The 18,448-nt window shown below is 38.8% G+C and overlaps 1 long non-coding RNA gene across 1 annotated transcript in view; it reads left to right on the top strand.

The window, feature by feature from the left end:
- LOC130543440 (uncharacterized) overlaps positions 1 to 17,885 on the top strand; it is a 60,066-nt gene extending 42,181 nt beyond the window's left edge. The window contains exon 3 of the long non-coding RNA XR_008958792.1: positions 17,647 to 17,885. This is a non-coding gene — a long non-coding RNA (uncharacterized LOC130543440). The remainder of the gene's footprint in view (positions 1 to 17,646) is intronic.
- Positions 17,886 to 18,448: the final 563 nt, after the last annotated feature.

The following is an 18,448-nucleotide window of genomic DNA, read 5'->3' as shown; positions in this document are numbered from 1 at the left end:
AGGCACTCCCTGATATGATACATTCACATTCTGACCAATGTTTTAAACTACTTTGTATGGTTTTAACTTTTACAGCAGTTTAACTTTACTAATCCAGCAGATATTTATTGATCCCTACTGTGTTCCAGATTTGGGCTTGAGATACCTGGGGGAACAAAATGCACAAAAGTCCTATTTTTACTGTGATAGGCTCAACAGTGTCCACCAGGGATGTCCACATCCTAATCCCTGGAACCTGTGACTATGCTACTTTAAGTGGTTAAAGAAACTTTGCAGGTATAATTAATAATCTTGGGATGAGAGATTATCCAGGATTATCTCAATTATCTCGGTGAGCCTTAAATGTAATTACAAATGTCTTTATGAGAAGGAGGCATAGGGGGATCTCCTTCATAAGAGGAAAAGGCAATGTGATTATGTACGCAGAGATTGGGGTGATGTGCTTTGAAGATGTAGGAAAGGCCACAAGCCAAGAGGTGGGGATGGCTGCTAGAAGTTGAAAAAGGGAAGGAAACAGATTCTCCCCTGAGGGCCTTCTGCTGACACCTTGACTTTGACCCAGTGAAACTGATTTTGGGCTTCTGACCTCCAGAACTCTAAGAGAACAAAGTTATGTTGTTTTAAGCCACCAAGTCTGTGGTAGTTTCTTATAGCAGCCATGGGAAACTAATGCATTCGTGGAAGTTCCATTCTAGAAAAGGGGACAGACAGTAAATAATAATGATAGTAAACAAATCATATAGTATAAGATAGTAAGTAGTATGGAAGAGAGGAACAGTAGGGCAGGGTAAGAGGGACAGAGAGGGCCTGATCCATGCACGGGTGCTGGAGAGCCATGGGGCGAGATTTACAGTATAAGTAGAGTTGGGAGAACGGACCTCACTGAGAAGGCAAAACGTGAGGGAAGACGTGAGTTGGTAAAGGAGTTAGCTAAGTGAACATGTGTGGGAAATATTCCAGGTAGAGAGAGCAACAGTACAAGCGCCCTAAGACAGGAGTCGGCCTGGTGTGTTTAAGGAGATGAAAGTGGGAGAAAGAGGGGCAGGGAGAGCAGAGAGGTATAGGTGCTGGCTGATCAGCTGAGCTCCGGTAGCCCCTGCAGAGCCTACTGTTAGGAAGAGGAAGCCATTCTACAGATTGACTCGAAGTTCTTTTCTAGAAGACATACAGAGCTGGTCAATACAGTGAACTCGTTTATGTTTGAAAAACAATTATTGATAAGATAAGCTAGAGGACGACTACAGACACAGAGGCATTTCCTCCATTCATTCAAAACACCAAACTGGATTGGAAGAATGAAATCAATCAACCGATTGTGTGTGTGAGACAGGTTTCCAGTGCTCTTGAGTGTAAATATACAAGGACTCCCCTTGAAGCCAACTGTGTTTCAGCTGGTATCACTGTCTGCTATTTTAGAAATTTTTGATTATTCTAAGGTCCAACTTTTACAATTTTGATGAAATAATTTCTTAGTAAAAGAAATGGTTTTGTATTACAGCATCCACTTTTGGTGCAGTCTGTATCTGGATTCAATGTATTTGAAATTGTGGCAGATTCTATGTGTGAGGCAGGGGTGTCAAAGACTAGTGGCTAACATTTAGTTGCATGGGTCAGCCGCATGGTAGAACAGCCTGGACTGATTGCTTTGAGCAGATGTCTTGGCAAGTTGAAGGCACCATGACACGATGATTGCCAGCCTAGTCCTGGCCCAATGGTTCATTTAATATTCCAGGCACCTTCAGCCTTTCAATGGGAGCAAAGTTCACCCAATGTGTTTTCCATTCCACACCCTGATGTGGTTAAATTCTAAAATCATCTTCAGATGTGGTGTGATTATGAGCTCAATTTCTCTTTCTTCTTCACATGTTATATTTGGATTATGTCTACCATGCCAGTTCTATCAAAGGCCTCTTGCCCACTTAAATCTTGGCTATATAACTTCATGGCAAACTCACTCCCGAAACAATCTAGAATCATTGCATCAGAATTTTGTTTAAGCTAAACAAATAAGGATTTGTAGAAAAAAAATGAATAAACCAATGTTTGAATTAGCAGGGAGAATCTGTCCTTGCTTTCCCTGGCTACTTTTAACTTTTAAGGTTTTGCAGATTCCTGGGCCTGTTGTGATAGATGGGTTAGTTGCATCAGTGGACTCAGACCATAAGCCCCATGGGGTACCTGGGATGAGCCCAGGCACTCGTATGCCCAGTGAGCTGAATCTTCCACTAATCCTACTACATTTAATCTTTATATACAGGCTTCTGTCTTGGTTTCTTATTTTATGCTCTAGTTCCTTGTGTGACTGGTTTTATATGTAGAATCCTACTCCAACTGGCTGGGGCCCAGACTACCTGCAGGTATATGGAGAGCCAGTTTCATTTAATGGGCCAGAGTATGATCAGGGCTTTGCATCTGGGTTCTCCAGAGAAACAGAGCTATTACGATATATATAGGAACACCTGAATAGAACAAAAACACAGCCTTCTCCAAGGATATGTTGTATATAATGTAACGTATGTATAGTGTATGTATATACATAATCTCTTTCTCTGTATCTCTCTCTCTCTCTATATATAGATAGATAGATAGATAGATAGATAGATAGATAGATAGATATAAATATATATATTTATGTGCACACACACACATACACACACCCTAATGGTTCTGTTTTTCTGGAGAACTTTGACCTGTACAGAATCCTAAAGACCATTCTAGCCTGGCCATTTCTCCTCTTTTTCTTTCCTTTGCCTGTTGCTCTCCAGAGTGTAGATGGGGCATCCGAAGCTTAGAGGGGTCCAGTGACTTGTCTGAGATAATCAGCTGATTGGTGACTGAATTGGCATGTTGAACCGTTGGTGGGGTGGGGAGGGGGTGGCATCAGTGGTGACTAAGACATTGACCTGCTGGATACCTGGGATTGTTTGAAGGAATAGAGATGCCAGGAGAATGCACATATTTTCAGACAAAGTTTTACCCTCATTCAGTTGTGTTTAAACCACCAACTCAGGCAGAGACATGTAGAAATGTTCAGTGTGCAGGAGAGGTGCTCTGGAAAGGGAGACATTTCTGTCTGATAATTATCCCGTTAAGAATAAAGATTCGAGGGGCGCCTGGGTGGCACAGTGGTTAAGCGTCTGCCTTCGGCTCAGGGCGTGATCCCGGCGTTATGGGATCGAGCCCCACATCAGGCTCCTCCGCTATGAGCCTGCTTCCTCTCCTACTCCCCCTGCTTGTGTTCCCTCCCTCGCTGGCTGTCTCTATCCTGTCAAATAAATAAATAATAAAATCTTTAAAAAAAAAATAAAGATTCGATTATGTGAAAGAACAAACTTCCAACATGTGTGAAAACAGCAAAGTTTCTATTTGTCAAGGACATGGTGTTCTGACAGCAGTTTTGTTCCCTCTGCTTAGTGAGGACTGGCTCTGACTGACACTCACAAGATGAGCTCCTTTTACAGTCAGTCAAGTCAAACTCTGAAAGCCAGCATTTTTTTTTGAACTTTAAAAAAGAAATTCATGACCATGCAGAGCTTTCAATTTGATTTTTAAAAATTTTACAATAGATGAAATGATGTCAACCATGTGAGAGTATGGTATAATGGGCTTTTAAAAAACAAGATGTGAATCTTCAACTCTGCCTGGACATGGAACATTCTGGGGAAAATGTGGGTAATTAGTTGCACGATTCAGCTGAAAATGACTTCTCCTCTTCATTTCTTTTTCTGCCTTGTGTGTTGGATAATTTGAAGTATTTTTAAATTTACCCAGTCTATAATTTTTTTGTCCACTTCATATTGTCTAGAGAGATATAGTCATTGAGACAAGGGGAAAACACAAATGCATATAATTATTCAACCTCAATGGACATCACCAAAGGAATTGTGCTGTTTTATGGAAGATACAAGAATACAGAGGACGCAGCCTCTTTGTCAGTTTAGCAGGTAGACAGATTTTAGTTCCATACGGAAGAAATTGTTATAAGAATTTATTCAGTTACTTACCAAATATTTACTGATTGCATTAGGTACTATGACGGGGGTGTACAGACGATTAAGATCCAGTGTTCAGTGTGGAAGCTGAGAGAGAAATGCCAAAAGCAGGGAAAAAGTACTAGAATATAAAGGTTTTTCATTTCTTTTGTGGTGTCTCTCTCAACTTGTCATGGTGTTATTTGCTATTTGATGTTCTGAATAAATAAAACTCAAAATGTTAAATTATTAGGATGAATTTTATTGTTCATCTCTATATTGTGCAATGCCAATTCGAAAGCAAATATCAGAACATTTCTTTTGGGGCGCCTGGGTGGCTCAGTCGTTAAGCATCTGCCTTTGGCTCAGGGCATGATCCCAGTGTTCTGGGATCGAGCCCCACATTAGGCTCCTCCGCTGGGAGCCTGCTTCTTCCTCTCCCACTCCCCCTGCTTGTGTTCCCTCTCTCACTGGCTGTCTCTCTCTCTGTCAAATAAATAAATAAAATCTTAAAAAAAAAAAGAACATTTCTTTTGTGTGGAGTCACCAAAATTACACAATTTGTATTTTGTGGCTTGTCCTTGGAAGGTGCCTCCAGCTGGTCAGAGATAAACTCAAGACAGAATGAAGAAGGTAGGAAAGAAGAAGAGCAGATCCCCCAGGCATGGAGCTGGCTGAGGGGGCACTCAGGGCACAAGGATACTCATGGGGCTGGGCAGACTCTCACAGGCACCCAAGGGTCCTGCTCCGTGATTTGAGGTGTGTGCACATTTGCTTGGGCCTGATGGCTACTACTGATTTCCTCCTCCCATCAGCCAAAGAACCTATAAGCAGCATCCCATAGGGGGCTGAAGCTATGGGAGTCAAGCCAGAGGTCCCTTATTTCCATAGGCCTACCATCCCAACCCCTGGCAGATAGGCCACCTCTAAATATTTTAAACCTCTGTGCTAGGATATGTTCAGTGCCTGGATGATGTACAGAGGCTTGCCCCTATCCTAACCCAGACAGATCTCACCTGGGATGGGAATGGCAGCAGCTATACCTAAGATGCCACAGGGTGTATGCCTGATCCCAACCCTACCCAAGCTCATGGCCAGTCCCCTTTGTAGGTGAAGAGTGACAGAAGTTACAGGTAGGGATAGAGTGGGGGAGGCCGGCTGGGGTGTGGGGCAGGAGAATAGGTCATAGAGAACTGGTCCCAGGGAGGCCCATCCCAGGAAGGTGGGATTGTGCGGGAGCCAGAGGTTCTGAGCCCCTGGTGCAGGCTCCATTGTCCCATTGAACCTCACTTAAAAACATAAATTCAAATAAAAAATGATTAAAAATTTCAAGATGGCACTGGCTACATACCCAAGAAGCTAGTCCTACTCTGGAGTTCAGGTTTTTGATACTGTTTCCACAGCTATGATGGCCCTATCTTTTATGGAAAGCAGTTACCTCTTTGTGCTGAGTTAGAGGAATAGCGAGCTATCAATATTTTCCCCTTCAAGCTCTCTTTACTTGAATTGCAGTTCAAGAGATGAATTTTTAATTTTTTTTAAGGCATGATTTTCTTTACTTTTCCAAGGATGGTCTCATCATCCTTCATGGTAGTTGTAGATATGCTTTGGATTTGGATACTGGTGTTTTGAAGCTTCACTGAAGTGCAGTTTTGTGTAAAAGTGGTGGGCAAGTATTGAATGCAGTCAAGAACTCAAGATGACCCTGATAACCGCTTGATCACAAAAGGAAGTTTCACAACTGCCAATATGTGGGCAACCCTGTGTGTCCAACTGCAGTGTGTAGGGAGGTCATGGCTGCTTATCATTTTCAGTGAGGCAGTATGGCCATGGGTTAAGGTCAAGGAAGGCACTGAACAGATCTGAGAGTGAGTTTCTCCTCTACCATTACATGATTTAACCCCTTAATCTTTCTGTGCCTCTGTTGCCTTGAGCAAAATGAAGATCGTAGTTTTGCCTTTTCTTATAGAGTTCTTGTGAAAGTTATTTGAATGTACATGTAAAGCATTTAGCATGGTACTTGAGACAGTCAGTTCTCAATAGATGTAAAATCTAGATCTTTTCATATGCAAGCATGAACAAAATCTTGCTTGTTACCTTCACTCTTATCATACACTATATGTCATAGTGCTGGGCAGGAAATCAATAAATATTATTGTTTTATTCTGTCTCCTTCCAATTATTCCCTTCTTTTTACCTCACAGATTTTCTGTTCTGTTTCTGTTATGAAGAGTTAACACAAACATTAGTGCTAAAAATGTGCCACTGTTCAGTCTTGGATATTGTGAAAGAATGTGATGGATTATCGAAGAACTTTTTGCACTGAAAAAAAAAAGAAAACAATACAGGCATCTGTCCTTCGGGTGGTAGGATTAGTAGCAACAAACCTTGTACATAAAGGACAGCACTTTATGTTTTATTAAACCGAGAAGCAATATGAAGAGTTGGTTGGAGTATTGGTTTTGTGGTCAGATAGACTTGGTTTTGTCACATGCGCTTGCCATTCTAGTCAGGCAAGTTATTTTTTTATGCTTGGGTTTTCACATCTGTAGTACACATATTTTACTCATTCATTCGTTCACTCACTCATCATTCATGCATTCATTTGTTCATTCATGAGCACCTCCTCAGCATATGCAAAATGCTGAAAACACAGTGGCGATGGCGGATGTACAGTGGCATGATGTACAAAGAGCACACTCACTTCTGGGGTGTTGAGCCCTGCAACTTGAATAGGAGTCAGGCAATGCATGAGGGGTTGAAGGAAGATTCTTAAAGATGGGGGTGAATGAAGGCCAAGAGACAGGGTTCAGGACTTGAGAATGTCAGTGATGCTGAGGCATTGAGTTCTAGGGCTGGGGAATGAGAGTTAAGCGTTGGGGAGAAGTAGCTGAATAGATTAGGAAGGGCTTTGAAAACCATGTTAAAGCATTCAGAGTATCCTTAGAGTGACAACAGCGCTTCTCAAATGTACTTCCCATTGGGACCAGAGTCCAGGGGGACTGCTGAGCATTCTGTCCCTTCCAGAAGATTCACAATGCACATTAGTATCTATTAATGTTATTCAATAAATAATTCTGTTTCACATTTATTAGCTTTCCCAAACCTAATTAATGTTTTTAAGAAATTAAGTTTTTATGAACTGAGGCCCCAGACAACCTGCTTGAGGAGAAATGATGAGAAATGGAAAACCATTTCAAGGTTGTAAGTTGGGGCCCAACATAACCATATTTGCAGTTTATAAATGTATAGTAATACCCACCACGTATGGAGCACCAGCTAATCTTCAAAGCACTCACCTAATTTGACTTAATTTAATTCTTATAACAAGTCCATGAGGTAGGTATTGTTATTTTTTACATTGTTAAAATGAGAAAATCAAGGCATACAAGAATTAGGTAATTTCCTAAGGTTATGGAACTAGTTGTAAACGGAGGGTCTTGAACGTGAACATGGCCAATCTGGCCTTGGAATCCATCCTCAACAGATCCATCTGCACACATTAGAGTCAAACAAGACTGGAGACAATTAGAAGGAGGTTGTTGCCATAATTCAGATGAGAGATGATGGCTACTTGGACTTCTTACATTTGTTTAGAAGATTAAGTATTATAACATAGTTAACGTATCTACAATAGTTTTTACTATATGGTAGGCAGTCAACAAACAATAGTTTTCCCATGAATATATGGAAACTTGATATATGAGAGATATAAATTCCAGAATAGTGATGAAGGGAGTATATAAGTTTGCTAGGGCTGCCACAACAAAGTACCACAAACTGGGTGGATTAAATAACAAAAATTTATTGTCTTACAGTTCTGGAGGCTAGAAGTCTAAAATCAAGGTGTTAGTAGGGTTGGTTCTTTTCCTTTTTCTTTTCTTTTCTTTTTTTTTAAAGATTTTATTTATTTATTTATTTGACAGAGAGAGAGAGAGAGAGACAGCAAGAGAGGGCACACAAGCAAGGGGAGTGAGAGAGGGAAAAGCAGACTTCCCGCCGAGCAGGGAGCCCGATGCAGGGCTCAATCCCAGGACCCAGGGATCATGACCTGAGCCAAAGGCAGATGCTTAACCACTGAGCCACTCAGGCACCCCAGCAGGATTGGTTCTTTCTGAAGGTTGTGAGGAAAGATTCTGTTCTCTTTCCTTGGCTTGTAGTTGGCCATTTTCATTTTCACACTGTGTTCTCCCTGTATGTGTGTCTATTTCCAAATTTCCCCTTTTTGTTAGGACACCAGTCATATTGGACTAGGTCTTACCCTGGTAACCTCATTTTTAAAACTTTTCTACCTCTCTAAAGACCTTATCTCCAAATAAGGTCACATTCTGAAGTACTGGGGGTTAGGGCTTCAGCATATGAATTGGGGGGGGGGGCACACAATTCAATCCATAATAGAGGGACTATTTAGTAATAACACCATGAAAATCAGTTATCTATATGGAGAAACCCCCTGGATTCCTACCTCACATAATACTCAAAAATCATTATCTGAAAGATCAAAGACTTAAATATGGAAGGCAAGAATGCTAAAATGTTTAGAAATATATAGTAGAATGTCTTTATAATCTGGAAAAACTTTTAAAATTACAAAGGGTGAATTGCTGGGAAGATGGCAGAATAGGAGGACCTTAAGCTCACCTCGTCCCATGGATACAACTAGATAACACCCACATCAGTGTAAATAACCCAGAAAACAACGTGAAGACTGGCAGAACAAACCACACAACTAAATGTAGAGAAAAGGCCACATCAGAGATGGTAGGAAGGGGAAGGTGAGGTGGGGAGGAACTCGTAGGCACAGAGAGGGGAGAGAAACAGATTATCACACTGGGGAGCTTGCTAGAGAAGATGAATTCCTGTAACATTTGACATTGAAAACCAGAGGGACTGAATTTCATGAACTCTTACAACCAGCAGGACTTAAAACCTGGAATTTTAAAAATCGGTGGACTGGGCTTTGGGAGAGGTGGGAGGGCAAGAGGAAACTGAGGCCCTGCCCTTAAAGAGACAGTACAATATTCCCTGGAGATAAAGCATAGAAGCAGCAGTTTGAAAAATGCCTGGGGCATATGGGAAGCAGAGCTATTTACTAATCTCAGAGCATGTGCTAGAAGGACAGAGATCACTGGGAGACTCCTTCAGGATCAAAGGAGCTGGCAGGTGCCATTTCCCTCCCCCTGCCCAGCATAAGCCTACAGGCACATAAGGGACTCAGTGTGGCACTGACATTCCCTACCTGACTTGCTGACACCATGCCCCCCACCCCCTGCTGTGCTCCAGCCGGGCCTGCCTTGGTCCCAGTGCTATGGATCCCTTCTCTCAGAAGACCAGTGCAAACCTTTCTAACATATTGTCTGACAGGTGCTCTTTATGGATCTGACTCTTCCAACTTGGCTGACCTCAGTCTTGGCAGTGGCAGTGGCAGGTCCCCTCTTACAGAGAACAGCATGCAAACCTTCTTAAAATTGTGTGCCCTGCCCCCATGCATATTTTGGATCCACCCCCCTTCAATATGCTCTTGGCTGGAGCCCATCTAAAACAGGGCCACAAGCCTGGCAGTGTGCAAGCAACCTTGACAGAGACCAGCACCACTCGAAAGTGACTCCTGCCCCAGGGAGAAGAAAAGATAACCACACACACCAGTCAGACTGAGGCCCCAGCAGTGGGCTGGGGGAAGACAGCTGGTCTGATGGCAGGCCCCACCCACCAATAATGCTTCTTAGGGGACAACACAGGGAAAGCATCCTGCAGTTTGGTGTGACTGCATCTCTAGAAAGTTTCTGGTCTGACTCAACTCAAGCCCCAGGCAGCCCAGACTGGCCCATTAATACCACAGTGACCAAACACTGCCCACAAGAGGCAAAGAGAGCCACTGCAGATGAATGGACTTGAGGGAAAAATCAGCTCAGCCACGATAGAAGGGCATATGCAAGACACACAGAAGACACCTCTAAAGTGCCAGGTTCTGGTAAACAGGGGACTTTGTACTGTAGGGCACTACAGGACGTCTTTTTCATAAGGTCATTACTTTTGAGAGCAGGAGCCATAGCTGACTTTCCTAACACACAGAAGCACAGAGTTATACAAAATGAGGAGACAAAAGAATATGTCCCAAATGAAAGAACAGGATAAAATCACAAGAGATCTAAACAAAATAGAGATATTCAATATGCCTGATAGAAAATTTAAAATAATGATCATAAAGATACTCACCGGACTTGAGAAGAGAGTGGAGGACGTCAGTGAGACCCTTAACAAAGAGATGAAAAAGGACCAATCAGAGATGAAGAACACAATAAATGAGATTAAAAATACAGATGGAATACAGATGGAGTAAATAGAAGACTAGAGAAAGCAGAAGAACAAATCAGTGATCTAGAGGACAGAGGAATGTATAGTAATCACGCCGAGCAGGTTAGAGAAAAAAAAAATACGCAAAATGAGAATAGAATTAGGGGACTCAATGACATCATCAAGTGTAGTAACATTCACATTATAGGAATCCCCAGAAGGAGATGAGAAAGAAAAGAGGGCAGAAATTTATTTGAAGAAATAATAGCTGAAAGCATCCCCAGTCTAGGGAAGGAAACAAATATTCAGATCCAGGAGGCACAGAGAGCCCCTGACAAGATCAACCCAAGGAGGTCCACACCAAGATACGCAGTAATAGAAATGGCAAAAATTCATGACAAGGAGAGAATTTTATAAGAGCAGCAAGAGAAAAGAAAACAGTTACATACAAAGGAAACCCCATCAGGCTATCAGCAGACTTTTCAGCAAAAACTTTGCAGGCCAGAATGGAGTACCATCATATATTCAGTGCTGAAATGAAAAAAAGTCTGCAGTCAAGAATATTTTATCTAGCAGACTATCATTCAGAATAAAAGGAGAGACAGAGTTTCCCAGGCAAACAAAAGTTAAAGGAATTCATGACGACTAAGCCAGCCCTACAAGAAATGTTAAAGGGGATTCTTTGAGTGGAAAAGAAAGATAAGTAAGAGTAAGAAAAGTAGGAAGCACAAACACAATAAAGATAAAGATATCTATAAAAATCAGTCAAGAACCTCACAAAAGGATGTAAAGTATGACACCATATACCTAAAACATGGGGAGGAGAGTTGGGAGGAAAGAGGTAAAGAATGGGTTCAAACTTATGCGACCATCTACTTCATATAGACTGCTATATGCATAAGATGTTATACACAAACCTAATGGTAAACACAAATCAAAAACCAGTAATTGATATGCAAAAAATAGATAAATGAATCCAAGCACATCAGTAAAGAAAGCCAACTTATCATAAGAGAAGGGATAAAGAGAAAAAAGGAACAGAGAAGAAGTACAAAAACAACCATAACAAGTAAGAAAATGCCAATAAGTACATACCTATCAATAATTACTTTGAATGTAAATGGACTAAGTGCTCTAATCAAAAGACTTAGGGTGATGAAATGGATAAGAAAACAAAGCCATCTATATACTGCCTACAAAGACTCACTTCAGACCTAAAGACACATGCAGATTGAAAGTGATGGGATGGAGAAACATTTATCATGCAAACGGATGTGGAAAGAAAGCTGGGATAGCAATACTTACCTTGGTAAAAATAGACTTTAAAACAAAGACTATAGCAAGAGACAAAGACAGACACTATAAAATCACACAGGAGACAATCTAACAAGAAGATATAACAATTGCAAATATTTATGCACCCATACTTAAACAGTTAATAACAAATATAAAGGAAGTAATTGAGAGTAGTACAATAATAGTAGGGGACCTTCACACCCCAGATACATCAATGAAATAAATCATTCAAACAGACAATCAACAAGGAAACAGAAGCTTTGAATGACACATTGGACCACATGGATTTAATAGATATATTCAGAACATTCCATCCTAAAACAGTAGAATACACATTCTTTTTGAGTGCACATGGAACGTTTTCCAGAATAGATCACATATTAGGCCACAAACAAATCTCAACAAATTTAAAAGATTGAAATCATACCATGCATCTTTTCTGACTATAATACTATGAAACTAGAAATCAACCACAAGGAAAAATCTGGAAAGAGCACAAATAAATGGAGGTTAAATAACATGCTACTAAACAATGAGTAGGTCAACCAAGAACTCAAAGAGGAAATTAAAAAAATACATGTAGACAAATGGAAATCAAAACAGAATGGTCCAAAATCTTTGGGATGCAGTAAAATTGGTTCCAAGAAGTTTATAGCATTACAGGCATGCCTCAAGAAGCAAGAAAAATCTCAAATAAGCAACCTAAACTTACACCTAAAGGAGCTAGATAAAGAGCATCAAGAAAACCCAAAACCAAAAGAAGGAACGAAATAATAAAGATTAGAGCAGAAATAAACAAAATAGAAACTAAAAAAAAAAAAATAATAATAGAATAGATTGATGAGACCAGGAGCTGATTCTTTGAAAAGATCAACAAAATTGATTAATCTTCAGCCAGATTTATCAAGGGGAAAAAAAAAAGAAGAGAGGACTCAAACAAATTCATAAATGTAAAAGGAGAAATAACAACTGACACCACAGAAATACAAAGGATTATAAGAATATATTAGGAAAAAATTATATGCCAACAAATTGAATGACCTAGAAAAAATGGGTAAATTTCTAGAAACACATAACCTTCCAAAACTGAATCAGGAAGAGATAGAAAATTTGAACAGACTGATTACCGGCAATGAAATTGAATCAGTAATCAAAAAAACTCCAAACAAAAGTCCAGGATCAGATAGCATCATAGGTGAATTCAACCAAACATTTAAAGAAGAGTTAATACCTATTCTTCTCAAACTATTCCAAAAAATAGAAAAGGAAGAAAAACTTCCAGATTCATTCCTTGAGGCCTGTATTACCCTGATACTAAAACAAGATAAAGACACCACAAAAAGAAGAAAACTACAGGCTAATATCTCTAATGAACATAGATGCAAAATCCCCAACAAAATACTAACAAATTGAATCCAACCATACATTAAAAGAATCATTCACCACGATCAAGTAGGATTTATTCCTAGGATGCATGGGTGGTTCAATATTCACAAATCAATCAATGTGATACATTGTATCCATAAAAGAAAGAATAAAAATCACATGATCATTTCAATAAATGCAGAAAAAGCATTTGACAAAGTACAACATCCATTCATGATAAAAACCCTCAACAAAGTAGGTTTAGATGGAACATACCTTGACATAATAAAGGCCTTTACATGAAAAACCACAGATAAATCATACTAAATGGGGAAAAACTGAGAGATTTCCCTTGAGGTCAGGAACAAGACAAAGATGTCCACTCTGACTACTGTTATCAGCATAGTACTGGAAATCCTAGCCACAGCAATCAGACAAGAAAAAGGAATAAAAAGCATCCAAATTGGTAAGGAAGAAGTAAAACTTTCACTATTTGCAGATGACATGGTACTCATACAGAAAACCCTAAAGACTCCACCAAAAAACTACTAGAACTAATAAATGAATTAGGGTTGTTGAGGACATGGAGAAAAAGGAATCCTCTTGCACTTTTGGTAGGAATGCAAACTGTTGCAGCCTGTGGAAACAGGATGGAGATTTCTCAAAAAATTAAAAATAGAAATATTCTGTGATCCAGTAACCACAGTACTGGGTATTTCCCCAAGGAATATGAAAACACTAATTTGAAAGGATATGTGTACCCCCATGTTTATTGCAAATGGAAGCAGCCCAAGTGTCCATCAATAGATGAATGAATAAGGAAGAGATGGTATATTACTCAGCCATAAAAAAGAATGAAATCTTGCCATTTGCAACAACATAGATGGAGCTAGAGAGCATAATGCTAAGAGAAATCAGTCAGAGAAAGACAAATACCATATGATTTCACTCATATGTGAAATTTAAGAAAAAAACAAAAGAAAAAAAGAGACAAATAAAAAAATCAGACTCTTAACTATAAACAAACAGAAGGTTACCAGTGCAGAGGTGGGTGGGAGGATGGGTGAAAGAGGTGATGAGGATTAAGAGTAAACCCATCTTGATGAGCACCGAGTCATGTATAGAGTTGTTGAATCACTATATTATACACCTGACACTAATATAACACCATATGTTAACTATACTGGAATTAAAATTTTAAAAAAAGTGACACAAAAATGCGAAAATACAGCATAAAAGATAAGACTTAAAATATTTAAATTTGGTCACATTAAAATTAAAAACAGATTTGACAATTATATAGTTTACAAAATGCTTACCAGGATAAGTGTAGTTACCATCTGTCACCATATAACATTTTTACAGCATTATTGATGGTATCCTTATACTGTACTTTTCATCCCCATGACTTATTTATTTTATAACTGGAAGTTTGTAGCTCCTAATCCGTTCACCTATTTTGCCCATCCCCTCTGGCAAACACTTTATTGTTATCTGTATTTATCAGTCTGTTTCTCTTTTTTGTTGTTGCTGTTTTTTGTTTGTTAGTTTTATTTCTTAGAGTCCATGTATAAGTAAAATCGTATGTATTTGTCTTTCTTTGTCTGACTTATTTCACTTAGCATAATACCCTCTAGGTCCATCCATGTTGTTGTGAATGGCAGATTTTATTCTTTATTTATGGTGGAGTAATATTCCATTGTGTAGATATACCACATCTTTTTCAACTATTCATCTAGTGATGGACATTTAGGTTGCTTCCATATTTTAGCTATTGTAAGTAATGCTGCAATAAGTGTAGGAGTGTGTATATCTTTGACTTAGTGTCTTTGTTTTCTTTAGGTAAATACACAAAGGTGGAATTCCTGACTTATATGGTAATTCTATATTGTATGCCTGAAACTAGTGTAATATTATATGTCACCTATACTTCAATTAAAAGTACAAAATAAAAAATAAAAAAATGTGCAAAAAACAAACTGCTCATAAAAAATGATAGCATAAAGAGAATGAAAAGGCAAGATGTGATTTAGGAAAAAAAGATGTTTTCAAAACATTTACTGATAGAGGTTAATATTAGAACACAAAAGAATTAACGAGAAGAAAACAACCCAATAAAAAATTGGACAGAAAAGACAAACAGGTATTTCACAGAAGAATAAACATAAATGAAAAGGGAAACATAATTTAGTTCTACAATGTAATATCATTTTACTACCATCTGACTTATAATAATTAAAAAGCTAGACAATTCCAAGCATTATCATGAATGTGGCTGATGAGGAATTCTTCTGCACCATTTAAGGAGTGTGAGTTGATTCAAGATTTCAGCATTATCTTGTAAAGTTGAGTTGAACATTCTCAAACCTATGACCCAGTAATTTCATTCAAGGTACATATTCTAGAGAAACTCCTATATAAGGTGAAGGGCATGAGGCCATGTTCCTAGCAGAATATTTCCTGAGAATAAAGCACTGGAAATAACCCCAAGGGTTACTGGCAAAATAATTTAAAAATTTGGATTGCCAAACATTGAGGTATTATAGAAGTTTATTAAAGAATAAATGACTACTGCATACAATGATATGCACAAATCTTATAAATCTTGTATAAAAAAAGCAAGTTTTGGAAGGTTAAATCATAAGATAAGGAAAATTAAATAATATGTTGGTTCATCTGCATATTTATGTGATAAAACAATGGAATTCAAGAGAATGATGACAAACACAATTCAGTGGTTATCTCTCTCTCTTTTTTAAATCTCTTTTATTTCTGATGGAGGATTGGAATGGAGGCAGAAACAACAGATAGATGTAGCAATATTATTAATGTTCCAGTATAGTTCTTGTTATGGATTGAATGGCTTCCCCCCAAAAAGGATGTATTGATGTCCTAACCCCCAGTATCTCAAAATGTGATCTTATTTGGAAATACGGTTGTTGCAGATGTAATTAATTAAGACCAGGTCATACTGGAGTAGAGCAGACCCCTAACTCAATATGACTGGGGTCCTTAAAAGACCTCATGTGAGATCAGAGACACAGGGGTGATGGCATATGATGATGAAGGCAGAGATTGGAGTGATACATCTGCAAGCCAAGAAGCACTAAAGGATGCCTGCAAATCCCCAGAAGGAAGGCACGGGACATGGAGGAGATTCCCCCTCACAGCCTTCAGAAGGAACCAAGCTGCCAGCACCTTGGTTTTGTACTTCTAGACTCCAGATTATAAGACGATACATTTCTGTTGTTTAAGCCACCCTCTTCGTGGTACTTTATTACAGCGGCCCTAGGAAACTAATGCAGTCCTTATATTAGGTAGTAGGTGCACAGGTGTTTATTTTTTTATAATTCACAATTTTCAAATGTACTACATATGCTACTTTTCATGTGTCAAATAGTTACATAATAAAAATAAAAAGACAAAAGATGTTATTATTTTCATCACTACCAAATCAGGGCATGTTTCTACTATTAATCTCAATGGCAAATTCCAGAAAAGCTTTTCTAGACAGTTTTATTAAAACCATAAAATTCAACTTCCAACACTCCCTTTAACTTTTATGGAGTCTTTATTGCAACCTCAGTGTCACTGAGTCCCTGTTTCTCTGACTTTAATGTGCACATCTTCTGAGCAAAGTGTCCTGCGTCTAATTCTGAGCGAAGGTGATTGCCAAGCACACACCTGTCATGGTATGTTAGCTCCTTCTAGACTGGTTGACATCAGCTTTGCCTCCATTGAACACAAAGGGAATCCTGGACATCTAAAATCACTGCAAGGTTTCCAAGCACACATGCCCCCAAAGTAAGTGCCTTCCCTTAACCTAGAAGTCACAACAGAGGAGGGGCTTTGTATGCTTTGTTCACACAGTGCTATTGCTGCCACCTAGAAACAGTGCCTGACAAGAAGGAGGTGCTCAAAAAATTTGTTGAATGAATATATCAGTGAATAGTTTTATGAGAGTGTCCGCTTCTCAAGAGAAGTACCAATAGCAACTACCACATTTCAGAAGAGTTTATGAGCCATCCCCCAGGCCCCACTATTTTTTTTTTTTTTTAAATCTGTTTGTTTCCGTTTTCTGTGGAATCACCAGCTCTTCTTCCTTATATAAGCAGTCCAAGGCTGCCTTTGGGAACTTTGAATAGAGGATCAGATTTTGGTCCCATAAGGCCAGACCCATGCACACAAAAGCACACGTGCGTGTAATTTTTTTTCTTTTACAAATAGTTGTCTAATCTTCCATACCAAATAGTAACTTGCTCTGCTAATGGAAGCATATTCTTTCTAGCTTGAGGAGAATAGATGTCAGTGCTTTAGAATCTTTTATTGATCTTTAAGTAACTGTGTCTCAATTAAGGAGAGGATTCTAAAAAAGAAACTCCATGAACACATGCAAAGTAGATAATTTTTTTAAAAAATGGAATTTATGGGGCACCTGCGTGGCTCAGTTGGTTAAGTGTCTGCCTTCAGCTCAGGTCATGATCTTGGGGTCCTGGGGTTGAGCCCTGCATTGGGCTCCCTGCTCTGCAGGGAGTCTGGTTGTTTCTCTCCCTCTGCCCCTCCCCCTGCTTGTGCTCTCACCCTCTCTCTCTCTCTAAAAAAAAAATAAATAAAAAATAGTATTTTGAAGAATAAATTGCTATTGTTTTAAATATATTATATAAATCATACATGTTATGATTTGACATTACATTAATGAGATTTCTTTTTTTTCCCCCAGTAGATAGAGCAGCTGATATTAGTGAGGTGCTCCAGTGAGAGATGGAGAGTTTTCAAGATCTCAAACTGTAATACTGGAAATGCTGATTGTACCATTGATGAATTCAAACAACATTTGATAAGTGACTAGGCACAGTCCTAGGTGAGGGTGGAGAGATGAACAAGATCTCTGCAGGAATTCATTTCAGTGGGAAAGACATAAATAAACAGGTAATTGCAATGTAATGTGATTAAATGTTCTTAATCATTAAGGGAAAGAATAGTGCTTTTATGGCATTCACGTTTTCTGTGTAGTTTATTACAGAATTGTACTTTGGATACTGGCCATCCAGATATAATATTCCTTTACTAGCCAGAATATTTGATTAATCAAATTGTTCAATTCCCTGACCATACCTGAGCAGCAGTTTATTTTACAAGTCATGATCATATCATGAAAAAAAAAAAAAACCCTCAATATCTACCACAGGGGGAAACTGTGCAGTCGTTCTTTTCTATAGTTAATGGCTAATTTATTTTATCTCACTTTAGCAATTTAAGATCCTTTTCAATTTCCAGGAATTTAGAGGCCCCTTCTGACTTTAGAACAGAGTAAAGAGGATTTATTTCCATGTGGCACTGATTTTTTGCATAGGTGATGGCAATATTTTACTAAAATAAAAAGAACAAAGGTCACTAATAGATTCCTATAAGTTTAGCTGGAAAAATGAGACATAGTAGGTATGGATCAAAACAATATTAGCAAAAAAACAGTTACAGTATTAAAATGACCTAAATCATAATTCCTAATGAAGTAGTGGGTA

The sequence above is a fragment of the Ursus arctos genome, unplaced genomic scaffold (assembly GCF_023065955.2).
Source record: "Ursus arctos isolate Adak ecotype North America unplaced genomic scaffold, UrsArc2.0 scaffold_12, whole genome shotgun sequence".
NCBI lineage: Eukaryota > Metazoa > Chordata > Mammalia > Carnivora > Ursidae > Ursus > Ursus arctos.
The sequence above is the reverse complement of the archived record's forward strand: the minus strand, read 5'-3'. Positions and strand labels throughout refer to the sequence as shown.